Source organism: Caretta caretta, chromosome 1 (assembly GCF_965140235.1).
Source record: "Caretta caretta isolate rCarCar2 chromosome 1, rCarCar1.hap1, whole genome shotgun sequence".
NCBI lineage: Eukaryota > Metazoa > Chordata > Testudines > Cheloniidae > Caretta > Caretta caretta.
In genome coordinates this window covers 69727488-69742338 of record NC_134206.1, presented here as the reverse complement: position 1 = coordinate 69742338, position 14851 = coordinate 69727488, and positions in this window count along the sequence as shown.

Below are 14851 nucleotides of genomic sequence, written 5' to 3'. Positions count from 1 at the left end.
CTTCACGGAAATACTTATATACACTTACGCTTCACACCCTTCACGCCCACACCCTGGTGTCCCGCCCCGATACAAAGTGGCGGGATCTCCTGCCACCTTTGGAGGGTGAGCAACCTCGGTGGGCCAGCCTGTATTCCACCTTGGTCCCAAGGCCCGTCGGGGACATCAGTTGGCGGCTCCTTCACGGAGCTGTGAGCATGGGCGTGTTTTTGACACGGTTTACCCCCATTCCGGACACTTGTCCTTTCTGTAATGTGAGGGAAACCCTGGCGCACGTGTATTTAGAGTGTGCCAGATTGCAGCCCCTTTTCCGGCTCCTCACAAATATTTTATTACGCTTCTGGCTTCATTTTTCCCCCCACCTTTTTATCTATACACTTCCCATCCGTGGCCCCACAAAGTCGCGGGATCTTCTGGTCAATCTCCTCCTAGCTTTGGCTAAAACAGCCATTTATAAAACCAGAGAGAGGAGGTTGGCCCATGAAACGTCCTGCGATTGTGGGGCCGTTTTCCGATCCTCAGTACATTCACGTATCCGGGCGGAGTTCCTCTGGGCGGCGTCCACCGACTCCCTTGAAGCATTCGAGGAGCGGTGGGCGCTGTCTGGGGTTCTCTGCTCGGTGACCCCGTCCGGTTCCCTCCGTCTGACCCTTTGATTGAGGGTAAGAGCGAGAGACGCCAGCCCCAGCCGTTGCCGCTGGGGATACCATCATTCCTGTCATCTAGGAGGGGTCCTATAATACATGGGTGTCTACCCCCCCCCAAACCGCCCACCCCACAGCCGTGCCCATCTTACCGGGCACTCTCAGGAGAGGGAGGATCGGTGACACTGGGCGCGGCACTAGGTAACTCGAGGGGGTGGAAGACCACGAGTGTCGAGGAAGCCCCCCCGCTCTAGGCCACCAGGTAACTCAGGAGGGTGGAAGACCACGAGTGTCGAGGAAGCCCCCCCGCTCTGGGCCCAGGCTAGCCTGAACACTTCTCCCTCCTGAAAGCTGCTGTGTTATACCTTCTGATTGCGTTGTTTTGTTGCATAGTTGTTTTGTTTCCTTTGGTAATTCTGTAAGCGTTACCAATAAACTTTCTTTCTGTTTAAAAAAAAAAAAAAAAAACCTTCCCTGTTACCTTACCCAGGGAAAAGGGACCTACTTAACCTGGGGCTAATAATCTGCCTTCTATTACTCTCCTGTAGCCATCTGGTCCGACCCTGTCACAGTCTTTAAGTTGCCACCAGATTCCTCATTGTTTTTACGCGTCTACCCCTCTGATACTTTTTTGTGAAAGTGTAATTTACAAATTGGCCCTAACAGTCCTCCAGCAGCTTTCCCAAAATGCCCACTTTCCCGCAACAGTGACTGCTCTGGTCACAGTTATGAACTCCACTGCTCAGGAGTCAGAGAAACCTTTTTCTGATTGCCCAGCTTGGCGAGCACATCTAGCAGCTCTCTTATGTTGCATGCAACTCCACAGCCGATCATACCGACTCCACGCTGTAGATGCACTCCTGTCTGGAGTAAGTAGGAGGTATGGATCTCCTACGCCTGTGGGGAAAAGAGGCTGTGAAGGCACAGCTATGGGCTAGCCAGAGAAACAAAAAGATTTGACAGGAGATGCAGCCAAAGGAGTACCACAGGGCTCAGCAGCAGTGCGTCATGAAAATGAAGGAACTGAGCTGAAGACCTGCCATTTTTACAATGAGCCGCATGATATACTTGGTAGAGACCCCTCATTGTGCCCCCAGACCGCCATGAATCCTTCAGATGAGCCTGAGACAGAGACTGCTGCTATGAACAGCAAGGAGTGGGCCGATGAGGCCATGGTGGACACAGCCATGCCACAAGCCAGGACTAGTTCAAGAGTCCATCACAATCTAGCTAGTCCCACCAGCAGAGAATGGAGAAGCATGATGAGGGGAAGGGATATCAGGTGGGGCGAGGGGTTCAGAATGTGGGAGGGGACTCTGGGCTGAGTCTGGGGCAGGGGTTTGGGGTGAGGGAGGGGGTTTGGTCACTGGGAGGGAGTTTGGGTGCAGAATGGGGCAGGGGGTTGAGGTGTGGGAGGGAGTTTCGGTGCAGGAGGGGGCTCTGGGCTGAGCCTGGGGCAGGGGATTGGGGTGTGGGCAGAGGTGAGGGCTCTCTGAAGGAGTTCCGGTGCAGGAGGGGCTGGGGCAGGGAGTTGGAGTGCGAGAGGGGGTTCAGGGTGCAGCTGGGCAACGCTTACCTTGGGTGTGTAAGGGGACTGTTGCTCCCTTACTAACATTCAGTGGGGGTGTTTTGGTTGGCTAGCTCCCAGTACTAAAAGGGGAAGGTCTATGGGAAACCAGGACCCTGCGACTGACAGCCCCCAGGTACAATGGGGAGAGCCCAATGCTCCAGGTTAGCCTGAATGACAGGGCAGGCAGGCTAATCAGGGAGTCAGGAGGCCAGGGAGGTCCCGTCCTCTATGTGAGCTGAATTTGCCTGGGTCAGACAGTGTGGTGCCGAGCTAAGGAGAAAGCAGGAGCCCAAGCTAAGCTGGGGAGCAGAGCTGGGCCAGATCCAGAGGGATCAGAAAAGCAGCCCAGAGAGAGCAGACCCTGTCCTGGGAGCAGAGCTGCAGCCCCAAAGCCAGAGGCACAGCCCAGAGAGAGCAGACTTGCCCTGGGAGCAGAGCTGCAGCAACCAGAGGCAGAGGGGCCAGAAAAGCGGCTCACGAAGCAGATCAATGCTGGGAGCAGTCTGCAGAGCAGACCTGTCCTGGGAGCAGAGCTGCAGCAACCAGAGCCAGAGGGGCCAAAGAAGCAGCCCAGGGAGCTGGAGGCAGAGCAGCAGCCGCAGCAGTGCAGAGACAGAGTGGTGCAGCTGGGGCTGGAGCAGTCTGGAGCTGGATGTGTTGAGCAGCTGGGAAGACCGAGGGGGACCCTGGGCAGCAGGCCCAGCACAGGGAGACGCCTCAGCCAAGGGGCTCTGCAGGCCAGGCTTGGATCGTAACCCCGACAGGGCGGGGGCGACACTGGGCAGAAGGGTCCTACCACTTAGAGCAAGTGTCCAACCCACAGCATCCCTGCAGCACAGCCAGGGCCTGAGAAGAAGGCCTGGGACTTACAAGGAACAGACTGTGAACTGCCCTGACGTTCCAGAGACACTGTTTATGATGTTCCCTGCCACAGAGCAGGTTGATGTGTTTCCTTTAACCTTTCCCATTTTCCCTTATTCTTTTTAAAATTAATGTTGATTAAATAGCTTGCATTTGCTTTAAATTGTATGTAATGGTCAGTGGGTCAGAGAAGGGCCCAATGCAGAGAGAGTATCCCAGAGTGGGGACACCCTAGCCCCTGTCCTAGGTGACCACAGTAGGGTTGGGGGTCGAGTCCCCAGGAATCCTGGGCCCAGCCTTGTTGGGGTTACAAGGACTCTGCCAGACAGGAGAGTGGAAGGGGAGTCCTCAAGGGCACGGAGGCCACTGGGTAAAGGAAATGGGAGCGAAGACTCAGATCCTTTCGTTAGCCCACTTCACTGGCGTAGTGCAGAAGCCAGGAAAGTTCCCCACAATAGTGGGACTATTCCCCCACTTACAGGTGGCTCCCAGAAGCAGCAGCACATCCAACAGCTGCTCCTAGGCTCAGGGGTGGCCGGGCAGCTCTGCATGCTGCCCCTGCGTGCAGGCACCACCCCCACAGCTCCCATTGGCCACAGTTCCACGCTCCCTAGCCCCACCAGAGGCACCACCCCCCATGAGTCCTGATTGGAGGAGCACCCTGCCCCATTGATTGGGCCAGCTAAACCAGAAAGAGGCACAGGAAGTTGTCTGGGCAACTGGGCTCATGCATTGGACCCTGCTGTCTTGTCTGACTCCTGAGCCCTGCTTCCCTGCCTTTTTTCCTGATATCTGCTTTCTGGGCCTGTTCTCTGATTCCAACTCTGGCTCTGACTCTTGACTCAACTCTCTGAATCTGATTCTAGCTCTGACCCTTGGCCCTGGCATTCAGTCTCTGACTATGGTTCGGACCCTTGACTCCATTTCCCAGCACAGACTCCTGCTCTGACCACTAGGTCAGACTACCCAAGTCCTGGTCCCTTACACACTGCCCTATACTCATACCCATGGAAAAGGAAATCAAAATTGTATTGTTTCATGCAATCAAAATTCCTTTGTCTCCCTCCCACCCAGGCCCTGGGCAGACCATACTCACTGTGGCTGGGGCTGAGAAGCAATGCTGTGCAGAGGTGCTCCAAAACTGACATGTCAGTAAGCATGTCTTATTAAAAGTTTATATGGGAATAAAGGAAGGGGGTTCTGAAACTATTTTTCCTTTTCTGTTGTGACTGAAAATAGAGAGATGTGTCTGTCTGTTTTTTTTTCAGCCACTGTTGGCGTTGCAGCCTTGAGGTTTGCCCCCTCGACATCTGCAGAACACCTGATACTGATGAGGAGGAGAAAGAAGAGGACTAGGGAAGATATGTTCAGTGAGATCTTGCAAACCAGTGTTGCCTCGGACTGCGAACAAAGAGCAAGGAGAACCAACATGGCAGACAGCATGGAGAAGAACAGAGCAGACAGGAGAGAGGCCCAGGAAAAGGACAGTGAGATGCATCAGTACGTAAGGGGTCTTCTCAAGCAGAAAACCCAAATGCTGCAGACCCTTGTTGGCCTACAGGCCCAAAATTCCCAGACCCCCCCATCCTTTGCAGTCCTTAGAGATCTCCATGTTAGCAGCTCCTTGCACCCCCCACCCCAGAATAACACGTGACATCACAGGCCATATCCTTACCCCTACTGCTCCACTCCAGGGGACATCAAGGAAAACCACAGCTTCACTGACCTGTAAGAACCACAGTTGGTTTATGAGTAGCCAAAATGGACTACATTTGTGCACTGAAAGCAACAGAAATGTTTGCTGCCTTTCCAATTTTAAAGTTTTGTTCTGTTGATTTATGTTAAAACTTTGTATTGCATTGCTTCTTTTTTGCACATTGTATTTCTGCATTGTTGTTCACACTCACTAAATTTCTATTTTCTGAAAATGAAATTATCTTTATTAGTTCACAACACACATTGCAGAATGCACAGTGCAACTCACAGCACCCAGTACTTGTAAATGTGTAAAGCATCATAGAACCCTTAGGTTCAAGAAAACACACACTATATGTGTAACCCACACACCTTCTGGGTGTGGTGTTCTGTCCCATCGAGTGGCACCAAGATGACTTAGAGCCAGCTGGCTCCACTTGTAATGCCGACAGACCGCGGTCATTGGCGGGTGGAATTGAACCTGGGACCTCTGGAGCGCAGTGCATAAGCCTCTACCGCATGAGCTAAAAGCCAACTCCTTTTTAACTAAGGCTGTAGAGCAGACTTATTTAGCTCTCTCTCAGCGGTCTTGGTGTCACTAGATGGGACAGAACACCACACCCCGAAGGTGTGTGGGTTACATATGTAGAATACAAAGAAAGCACGGCATAATTCATAGCATCGGTAAAACACAGTTTAATATTTATAAATTGCAAGCACTGTTCAATTCCAAGCAGTGCCCAAAGCTCCACAACCAGAGAACAGTTCAGCACAGCACAATACTGCTCTTCCAAAATCCTTCTCAACCACATAGCTCCAAATGGGACTCTTGTACTGGCCCTTGTATCTGGCTGTTCAAAGTCAGCACACAGCTGCTCCACCTCACCTTCTCACTGAAATCCAATCTTGTGAATAAACACTGCCAGTGCCCTTTTTATCTACCAAAAGAATATTCAACTGTCATCCTGCACTTGTAGTTGAATCTTTCCTTGGTGCTGTCAAGGTGGCTAGTGTACAGCTTCATGAGCCAGGGGAGCAAGAGGTAGTCTGTGTTGCCCAGAATCCCTATGGGCATTTCCATATTGCCTATGGTAATCCACTGCTAGTGAAAGAATGTCCCTGCTAGAAGTTTTCTGAACAGTCCTGTGTTCTTAAAGATGCACGAGTCATGCACCTTCCCTGACCAGCCAAATTGATGTTGGTGAAGCATCCCAGTGATCCACCAACACTTGTATAACCATAGAAAAGTAGCCCTTTCTACTGATGTATTCTCTGGCAAGGTGGACTGGTGCCAAAATAGGGATACACGTGCTGTCTGTTGCTCCACCACTGTTTGGGAACCCCATTGCTGCAAAGCCATCCACTACGTCCTGCACGTTGCCAGCAGTCATTGTCCTGCATCGCAGAAGACTATTAATGGCACTGTATATCTGGATAATTATGGCCCCCCACTGGCCCGATTTTCCAGCTCCAGAATGGTTTACCACTGACCAGTAGCAATCCAGTATTACAAGCCTCCAGAGCAGGATTGCCACTCACTTCTCTACTGTCGATGCAGCTCTCATTTTGGTGTCTCTGCTCTAGATGGGTGGGACAAGCTTTGCACACAGATCCAGGAATGTGGCCTTTCACATCCACAAATTCTGAAGACACTGTTCATTGTCCCAATACTGCATTATTATGAGTCAGGGCTCATTTCTCGGGCCCAGAGCTCCACCAGCTGCAACAGCTCCATCAATACCACCAATACTTTGAATTGTTTTTCACGTCATCCTCTAGCAAACTGTCCTCAAAAGAACTGTCATGTCCCCCAGTGTTGCAGTATGTCCTTCAGGTCTGCAAATACAGAATGATCATGCCTCCTGTATTTGCAACATTGCATCTGCAACTTTCACAAGAACCCTGCAGAGTTCTGTAGGCTCCATGCTTCACTCAGAAATAGCGGATATCGAAAAATGCCATGCGGATTTGTGGGATTAAAAAAAGGTGCAAAAATTATGGGATATGGATGGCATTATGGGATGGAGAAAATTGCATGTTGGGAACTTGACCCCTAGTGACCTAATCACCCCTGGGTGACTTATTTCTATCCCATAACACATTGCAAAAATTTCCCAACTGGCATTGTGCCAGAGTGGTGCATGGCACACCCATCTATGTTGCACTGCACTTTGCATTTACACAAGCACACTTGGTAAGTATATGTAGTGTCAATGCAAGCAGCCAAATATGCACCTGCACAAACAATATACTAACTTTGGTGGCTGCATGCTGATTGTGTCAACCAATATTTGTAGTGTAGACATGTCCTAAGTGACATTCTAGAAGGACACACAGAGCTTAGAATTGAACACAGGTCTCCTGAGCTCCAGTCCACTGCCTTAACCACAACCTCATTGTTCCTCTTTACATACAAAAATAGAAGTTGTTCACCACAGTATTTTTGAGCAAGAGAATAAGAAATGTTGGAAATCCCATGGGAAAGCAACTCTTTTTCCGAATTTTAATTTAAAATATCAAAATGACACAGTTTAGGTGCAGATTAGAGGCATTGTTATAAAAATGCAAAACATCTAGAAATTTGAGGGTTTTCAAATTTCATTACGAACTTGACAAATTATTCCCATTTGTGCAGGGAAATTTTAAAGGCAAGTTTAGGAGTATACTATTATTAGGAATATCTTTTTTCTATGTGGAGTGACACAGGAAGAATACACTGTAATTTTAAGAAAGCCGCTGCAGATATAAAACATCATGGTCTCTGAAAAAAAGCATCTGATTCAGTGTACAATCCATCACATACTTCTTGTAGGGCCATACTATCACTTCAGGGTGAATCACACTGAAACCTGATTTACTGAAAGCTATTGTGAAAGCACCTGTACCAGATGATAATTTAAACTACCCTCATTCTCAGGTTTATGGGAGCACTTTGCCACCAAGTTAGCAGCCCTACAAACATTTAATATACAAAAGGGATGATGTTTTCCAAAAAAGTTTCCAGCTTATCAAGCAAGCTATCCCACTAAATCCATTCCTAAGTGAATTCGATATTCCCTACAGATATATTTGAATATAGAGTTGTTGCTGAAATTAAGGCGATAGATAATAACAGCAGTAACAAAGAAACTACAGGTGTATTTCTCTCATACACTTTAAATGATACAGAAATAAGATATTCAGTACTCAGAAAGCAAAATTAAGCATGCTACTGGGCACTGCAATATTTCTGTACCTACAGCATTTGTACAGCCAACTACTAATTACTATGTATTAACTACATTTTCACTACCAAAGGCTCAACAGAAGCACATTTATTCTTAAGGTGAAAGCACTACAGAGAAAACATATTAAAAACAATAAAAGAACCTACACACATGTTAATAAGCTGACCAGAGATCACCTCAACTCCAACATGGGCTCTGGTTAGTGATTAGTTCATCAAACCCCACACAGGGATTTTCCTGTGGTCACAAGTTTATCACAGCTTCAGTTCAGAGCCAGCTCTCAGTCTTGTGGTACCTCAGTAGACCAAAGCCCTGTCAACCATTCCCTAAGAATTGGGGACCCCTTCCACTGGAGGTCGTGTCCATTTGTTGGATCAGTAAGAAGGCCCTGAGCGAATTTTAACTCTGGCTATTTAAGCACAAATCCTTTCTTTGTCTGTTTGTCCCTGGAGAATCTAGTTTGAACTAGTATATATGAACCTCTTTTCAGGGGGTGATAGCTGTCTGGAGGTGTTACAATGTAAGTGAATTTACATAACCACTGTTCTTAGTTCCTGGATGGTTCTGGCCTCCCTACCCCCAGGAAATTACATAGAACCCCTCAATAATACATAAACATTTTCATTTTTAATACCATGAACTCCTAAAATACATAAAATTAGGGCTTGTTTTTACTACAGGCTAAATTGATGCAGCAATCAATTTAGCAGGAGCGTCAATTTAGCAACTCTGGTTAAGACATGCTAAATTGACGGGAGAGCGCTCTCCCATCCACTTCTGTAATTCACCTCAATGAGAGGCGGAAGCTATGTTGATGGAGGTATGGCATATGGATGGTCCCATAGTACAGTGTAGACACCGCAGTAAGTCGGTGTAGGTTACAGCAGCGTGACTTACATTGACTGTAGTGAAGACAAGCCCTTATTCTGTAAGACTTAATTTAATTCAATAAGGTTGTCCAGGATGTTTCAGGAAACTTCCATAACTGTCCCACTTAATAGTTTTGAAAATCAAGCTATTTATATTTAAGTGTTTAAATACATTGATTTATGGGTCTAACTTAAAGCAACTACGTTGCTAGAGTTTTACAACAGCTTAGTACCCAGAGTTTTCACAACCTGCATAAATGTTAGCAGTTTTGAAAATCTGCCCATTTCATTTACGGGCTGGAGTAAGAGAGGAGTAATTTTGTAAATCTGGCCCCAATTGTGGGGAGCTGAGCTCTTTTAAAATCTGGTCCCTATCCTTTTGGTGTCAGTTTTCATACCTATAAAATGGTGCTAACATTACTTACTTACCTACCTCATCCAAATATTGGGAGATTTAACTGGTTAATATCTATAAAGCACTTTGGCCTCAATTCAGGAATGCATCCCTATTTGGGAAAGCACTTAAGCATGGACTCAAATGCTCTACAAAATGAGAGTCTTTGAAGGTTTATGTTTGAAAGATTCATCACAAGATAAACTCTGAGGTTTCCATATATTTTAGGATAACAGATAGCATCTGAATAGTTACACCTGTGGCTAGATCCACAAAGAGGATTTAGGCTAAGCATTGCAATGCCTAATTTTAGGGTGCCTGCCACAAAATAGAACCTACAGCTCTAAATTAGGACTTAGGCACCATATACAATCCATGGGCACAGTTAGGCCCCTAAGAATGAGGTTAACAAAACCCAACATGCTGAACAGGAGCTACTACAACTAGCCAATAGGAAATGCCAAGGAAAGGCGTGTGTAGCCTAAGCCCCACCCTTCAAAGGGATTCAGGCACCTAGCTCCAGGTCAGAGGGTGGCACCTATCCCAGTTTGGGATTCTCAGCAATTCTCAGCAATGAATTCACTCCTAGAGTTAGACACCTAAGGCAGGTCTGCCCTTCTTGCAAAAACTAAAAAGGAAGACATGTTAATGATGGTGCATTTTTACCCAAAGCACTCATCCAGAATGTGGGTGATCAGAGTTTGAGTTGGAGCAGGGACTTGAAGCTAGCTCTCCTTTCTCCTAGATTAGTGCCTTAACCACTGGGCTATCCTGAGGCAAAGCTCTCACAAGCCCCTTCTGTTGAAGGCCTCTTTGCATATTAAATATTCATTGGACCAGAGAGCAAGTGAGATTGACTCTACAGTTCACTGGTTAGGACACTCCCCTGAAGTGTCAGGTTCCAGTCCCTCCTCCCATGAATTTTTAAGTATGTTATGCAAAGTGGAACAATTTCAAGATTGACAGAAATCTGCCCCTAACTATCCTAGAGAACATCTTGGTTCAAATTTCTGCTTCTCTCAGCCTCAGTGAGGATTTGAATCCAGGTCTCCCAAAAGTGCTCTAAGCACTAGGCTATTGAGTAAAAGAAGGAGGGAACTGATCTGGTACACATGTCCTAAGAGAGCCTGGCAGCATGTCTACCAGATTGTGTCCCATTGGCAAGATAGGCAGGGAATTCTTAGTTTGAGGATCCCAGAGGAGCTTCAGCATGAGCTGAGTGCTGGGTATTAGGCTGTGCACATGCCCACTGGCAGATGTGTAGGTGTCTAGAGCATTTTAATCAGTCAAAACTTAGGCGCCTATGGGGTTAGGTGGCAGCTGAACGGGTGTTTTGAGGATCAACATTTTTGAGTGAGGTACCTGAACTGGAAGTTAGAGGCCTTAATCACTTTGTAGATATAGCAGTTATACTTAAGCTAGCTTTTCAGATACATTTTTCAACACAGAGTTCAGTTCTTTTCTACTACATGCCTGAACTAATATCAATAGGTAACCCTATTAACCAATGGAGTGTTGTTACTCTGAAAGTGAAGGTATATCTCTCACATTCCCAAGGCCCAAAAATGGGATACAATTTGCATCAGAAACATAAGCTAAACAAGAAAAATAGTAGAACTGGACACCTAAAATGGCATATTGTTCATTTCTTTAGATGAAATGGTATATTTAAGGGACTTATTTTCCCGCCAGATGTGTGCACTATATATTATTGTGTTGGCACAATAAAAGGTATCATACTATAAATCTTGTCTACTTTTTCTTCAAGACTGAAACAGTTACATACACTATATGTTCAGCAGAAAAATAACTGGTATTACTTTAAGATGGTTATTGTCATAAATATAAAGGGAAGGGTAACCACCTTTCTGTATACAGTGCTATAAAATCCCTCCTGGCCAGAGGCAACATCCTGTTACCTGCAAAGGGTTAAGAAGCTCAGCTAACCTGGCTGTGACCTGACCCAAAGGATCAATAAGGGGACAAGATACTTTCAAATCTTGGGGGGGGGGGGCTTTTGTTTGTGTGCTTTGTTTACAAGTTTGTTCTCTCTTGGGACTGAGAGAGGCCAGACAGAAATCCATCTTCTCCAACCCATCCTAATCCAAGTCTCCAATATTGCAACCAGTATAGGTAAGCCAGGCAAGGTGGATTAGTTTATCTTTTGTTTTATGTGAATCTTCCCTGTGTTAAGAGGGAGGTTTATTCATGTTTTCTGTAACTTTAAGGTTTTGCCCAGAGGGGGATCCTCTGTGTTTGAATCTGAATACCCTGTACAGTATTTTCCATCCTGATTTTACAGAGGTGATTCTTTTATCTTTCCTTTAATTAAAATTCTTCTTTTAAGAACCTGATTGATTTTTCATTGTTCTTAAGATCCAAGGGTTTGGGTCTGTGTTCACCTGTACAAATTGGTGAGGACTATTATCAAGACTTCCCCAGGAAAGGGGGTGTAAGGTTTGGGGGGATATTTTGGGGGAAGATGTCTCCAAGTAGTCTCTTTCCCTGTTCTTTGTTTAAAACGCTTGGTGGTGGCAGCATACTGCTCAAGGACAAAGCAAAATTTGTACCTTGGGGAAGTTTTTAACCTAAGCTGGTAAGAATAAGCTTAGGGGGTCTTTCATGCAGGTCCCCAAATCTGTACCCTAGAGTTCAGAGTGGGGAAGGAACCCTGACAGTTATGTTTTGGGCTGAATTAATATGTCTCAAGATATCTTATTCCAAACTAAATGCATCACTACTTGAACTTTTGTACAAGGACAGGTATTGTAAGAGTAATCAATGTAAAAAACAAACAAACTGTATTTAGTTCAGATGGTAAGTTTATTCAATTGTATATATTGCAGTTAGGTACTGTTAACACTCCTGCTATCTTTCAGTGCTTCATAATTATTGGTATTCAATTTACTGTCAATATACAGTGTACTTCAATATCTTTTTAGCTTCACCTATATTTAGACAGCATTTAACAGAGCCGAAGCTATGTTGCAGATGTTGACAAATGTTTACATAACAACTGAGATAACCACCATTTTACAGAAATTAGTTATCTTTTCTGAGAAATATAAGTCAAAGTCTTGCCTTACACTGACAGCTAATACTGAATTCTCCATGTTAGAGTCTTAAATTATGATCACCCACTCCCATGATTCTTAAGCTGCAATAGAAGATTTATCTCCTACTTCTCAACCTTTCATGATCTTTTTTACAACATTTAAGTACTTTTGTATAAGAGCGGCAACTACCAAAAAGCACTTGAAAGACTCAAATACCTTGTAACTACTGACCCACTCTTATCTTCTCTAGATCATAGCAGGCCATTTGCAATATATTCCCATGCCTCATACACAGGTCTCTAAAGCAAGTCCTCATGCAGAAAACTGTAAAAGCTACTGACAAAGTAATAGCTTTCTGCCAGCAGTACACTACATAAATGTGAGCACTTTCCCTAAACCACTAAAAACATCACTCACTAGAGTTTCAGTTTTCCAAAATTGCCTTCCCTATACTCAGAGGGCTGCCGCTCTTAAGACTTCAGATAATTTCACAAATTGCTTATGATTTATTACATAAGTTAGCCTGATGGAGCATTAGATTCAAAGTATTAGATCCTTAAACTCTTACACAAGGAAAACAAAATTTGATGCTTAAGATACTGACTGAGAATTCAGTTGAAAAGACTGAAACTGCAATATCTGCTTTATGGCATTATACAATTCCTTTCTTTTAACATCCATGAAAGCTACATTTAGCATCTATGAAGAGCTCTGGACTAACTACCTTAGAGACTAAAGTAATTTTCCTACCTACAGAACATGTTCAGCACCGTACAGCACCAGTGCAAGATTCCACTCACACACATTGCTCCACGAATGTGACTCAAAACTGGACGATCATTTCTTGGGATGAGAGTGAGACATTTTCCAAGTCCATTCAGATCATTGATCTCTCAGCTGAAACTTCCAGCCAGGGTATGAATTAGTGCCAATTGTGATATGAGAGACAGAGAGAGAGTCTGTGTGTGTCTGTGTTGTGAACAGCTTTCTCTTTAGGTACAGGATTGACAAACAAATAAAATTTTACAACCACCACCAAACAGCCTTCAGAGGAATAGACCTGGAGGAATTTAAGTGATAACCTAGAAGTGTATCCTTTCCTTGTCCCATCCCCATTCCACAATTGTGGAATATCAACAAGATCAGTACTTTAGAAGCATTAATGAATTTATCAGAGCACCCTTATAAGGGAGTATTGCACGCTTGGAGTGGAGTATTGCACATCTGGAGTGGAGTGGAGTGGAGTATTGCACGTCTGGAGTGGTTCACGACCATGATTACCAACCTCAGGACAGACCCTAAACTGGTGATATGTTCTATAATTATATTTCACCAACCCTGTAACAAATGTGAACTCCGGGGTCACTGTAGCAGTCTTACCATGGAGTCAAAGACAGTCCCCTGGGGCCCTCCAGTCTATCTTGCCACCCAGGCAAGCTGGACTTAGTGACAAATGGTCACTTACACTAAAAATCACAAAATATTCAGGTTGATCCCAGTCCCAAGAGACCAGTCACTTACCCAAGGTCGATTGTACCTTAGATCTCACAGCAAAGACAACACTGGTAGGTACAATCCTATAGTAAACTAAAGATTTATTAACTAGGAAAATGAAATGAGAGAGTTATTTACAGGTTAAAGCAGGCAACACACAAGCACAAATGAGTCACAGTCTATGGTTGCAAAAGGTGACAGAGATGTAATAATCTGTCCACTGCATGTCTTTTAAGGTTAAACCAGGTTGACCCTGGGGACTCTCTGCTTTTTTGTTTCTTAGCTCGAGGGGTCCAAACAGCAAAGAGAAATTCAGCTTCTCCTGGTCATGGATTTTTATCCCCTCCACTCCAGAGTCCAAACTGATGGAATGAGTTAATGTGTAGGTCTCTCCTTCATGGCAGGAGTTAGAAATGCAGTCAACAGGGCCATTCTCCTTTGATGCTACACAACACCCCATTTGCCTTCAATGGACCATCTTGTATGCAGGACTAGCCCTTTACCTTAATACCTTCTGTCTGGTGAGTTATACAATTACATACATTTACAATGCAAATACTCAGTATTACTTTGGCAATAGAAACCTTGCAATACCTCTCTGGTTGACCAGGGAAGGGAGGTAACTCCCTCCTGCATGAACAGGTTGTCACCAAGTAATATTTCTCCCTGTTGATGCATTTTAACCTTAAGACTATAAAGGCATAAACTTCAATATAGTTATATTATTCCTTACACATTACCCATACACACATCACACCATGATTATGAAAATTGATCATTTGCGAGCTTACATGTTACCTTTTATGGACCAATACCCTGTAAGCAATGAATTTGGCGTAGTGAGTTTGTCAGATCTGGGCCGACAGTTGTTTGCAAAAAACAGGGCATCCTTTGCTAAAGGGCCTCTGTGTCACAAGTGTTAAACCATATCTAGACTAGGTGAAAAAGCATATTTTAAAATGTTCTAGCTAGTACATTTTTAAGCATGACCCATTTTCCTAGTTTAGATGGGACCTTACTTGTGTCGTGGGTTTCAGTTAC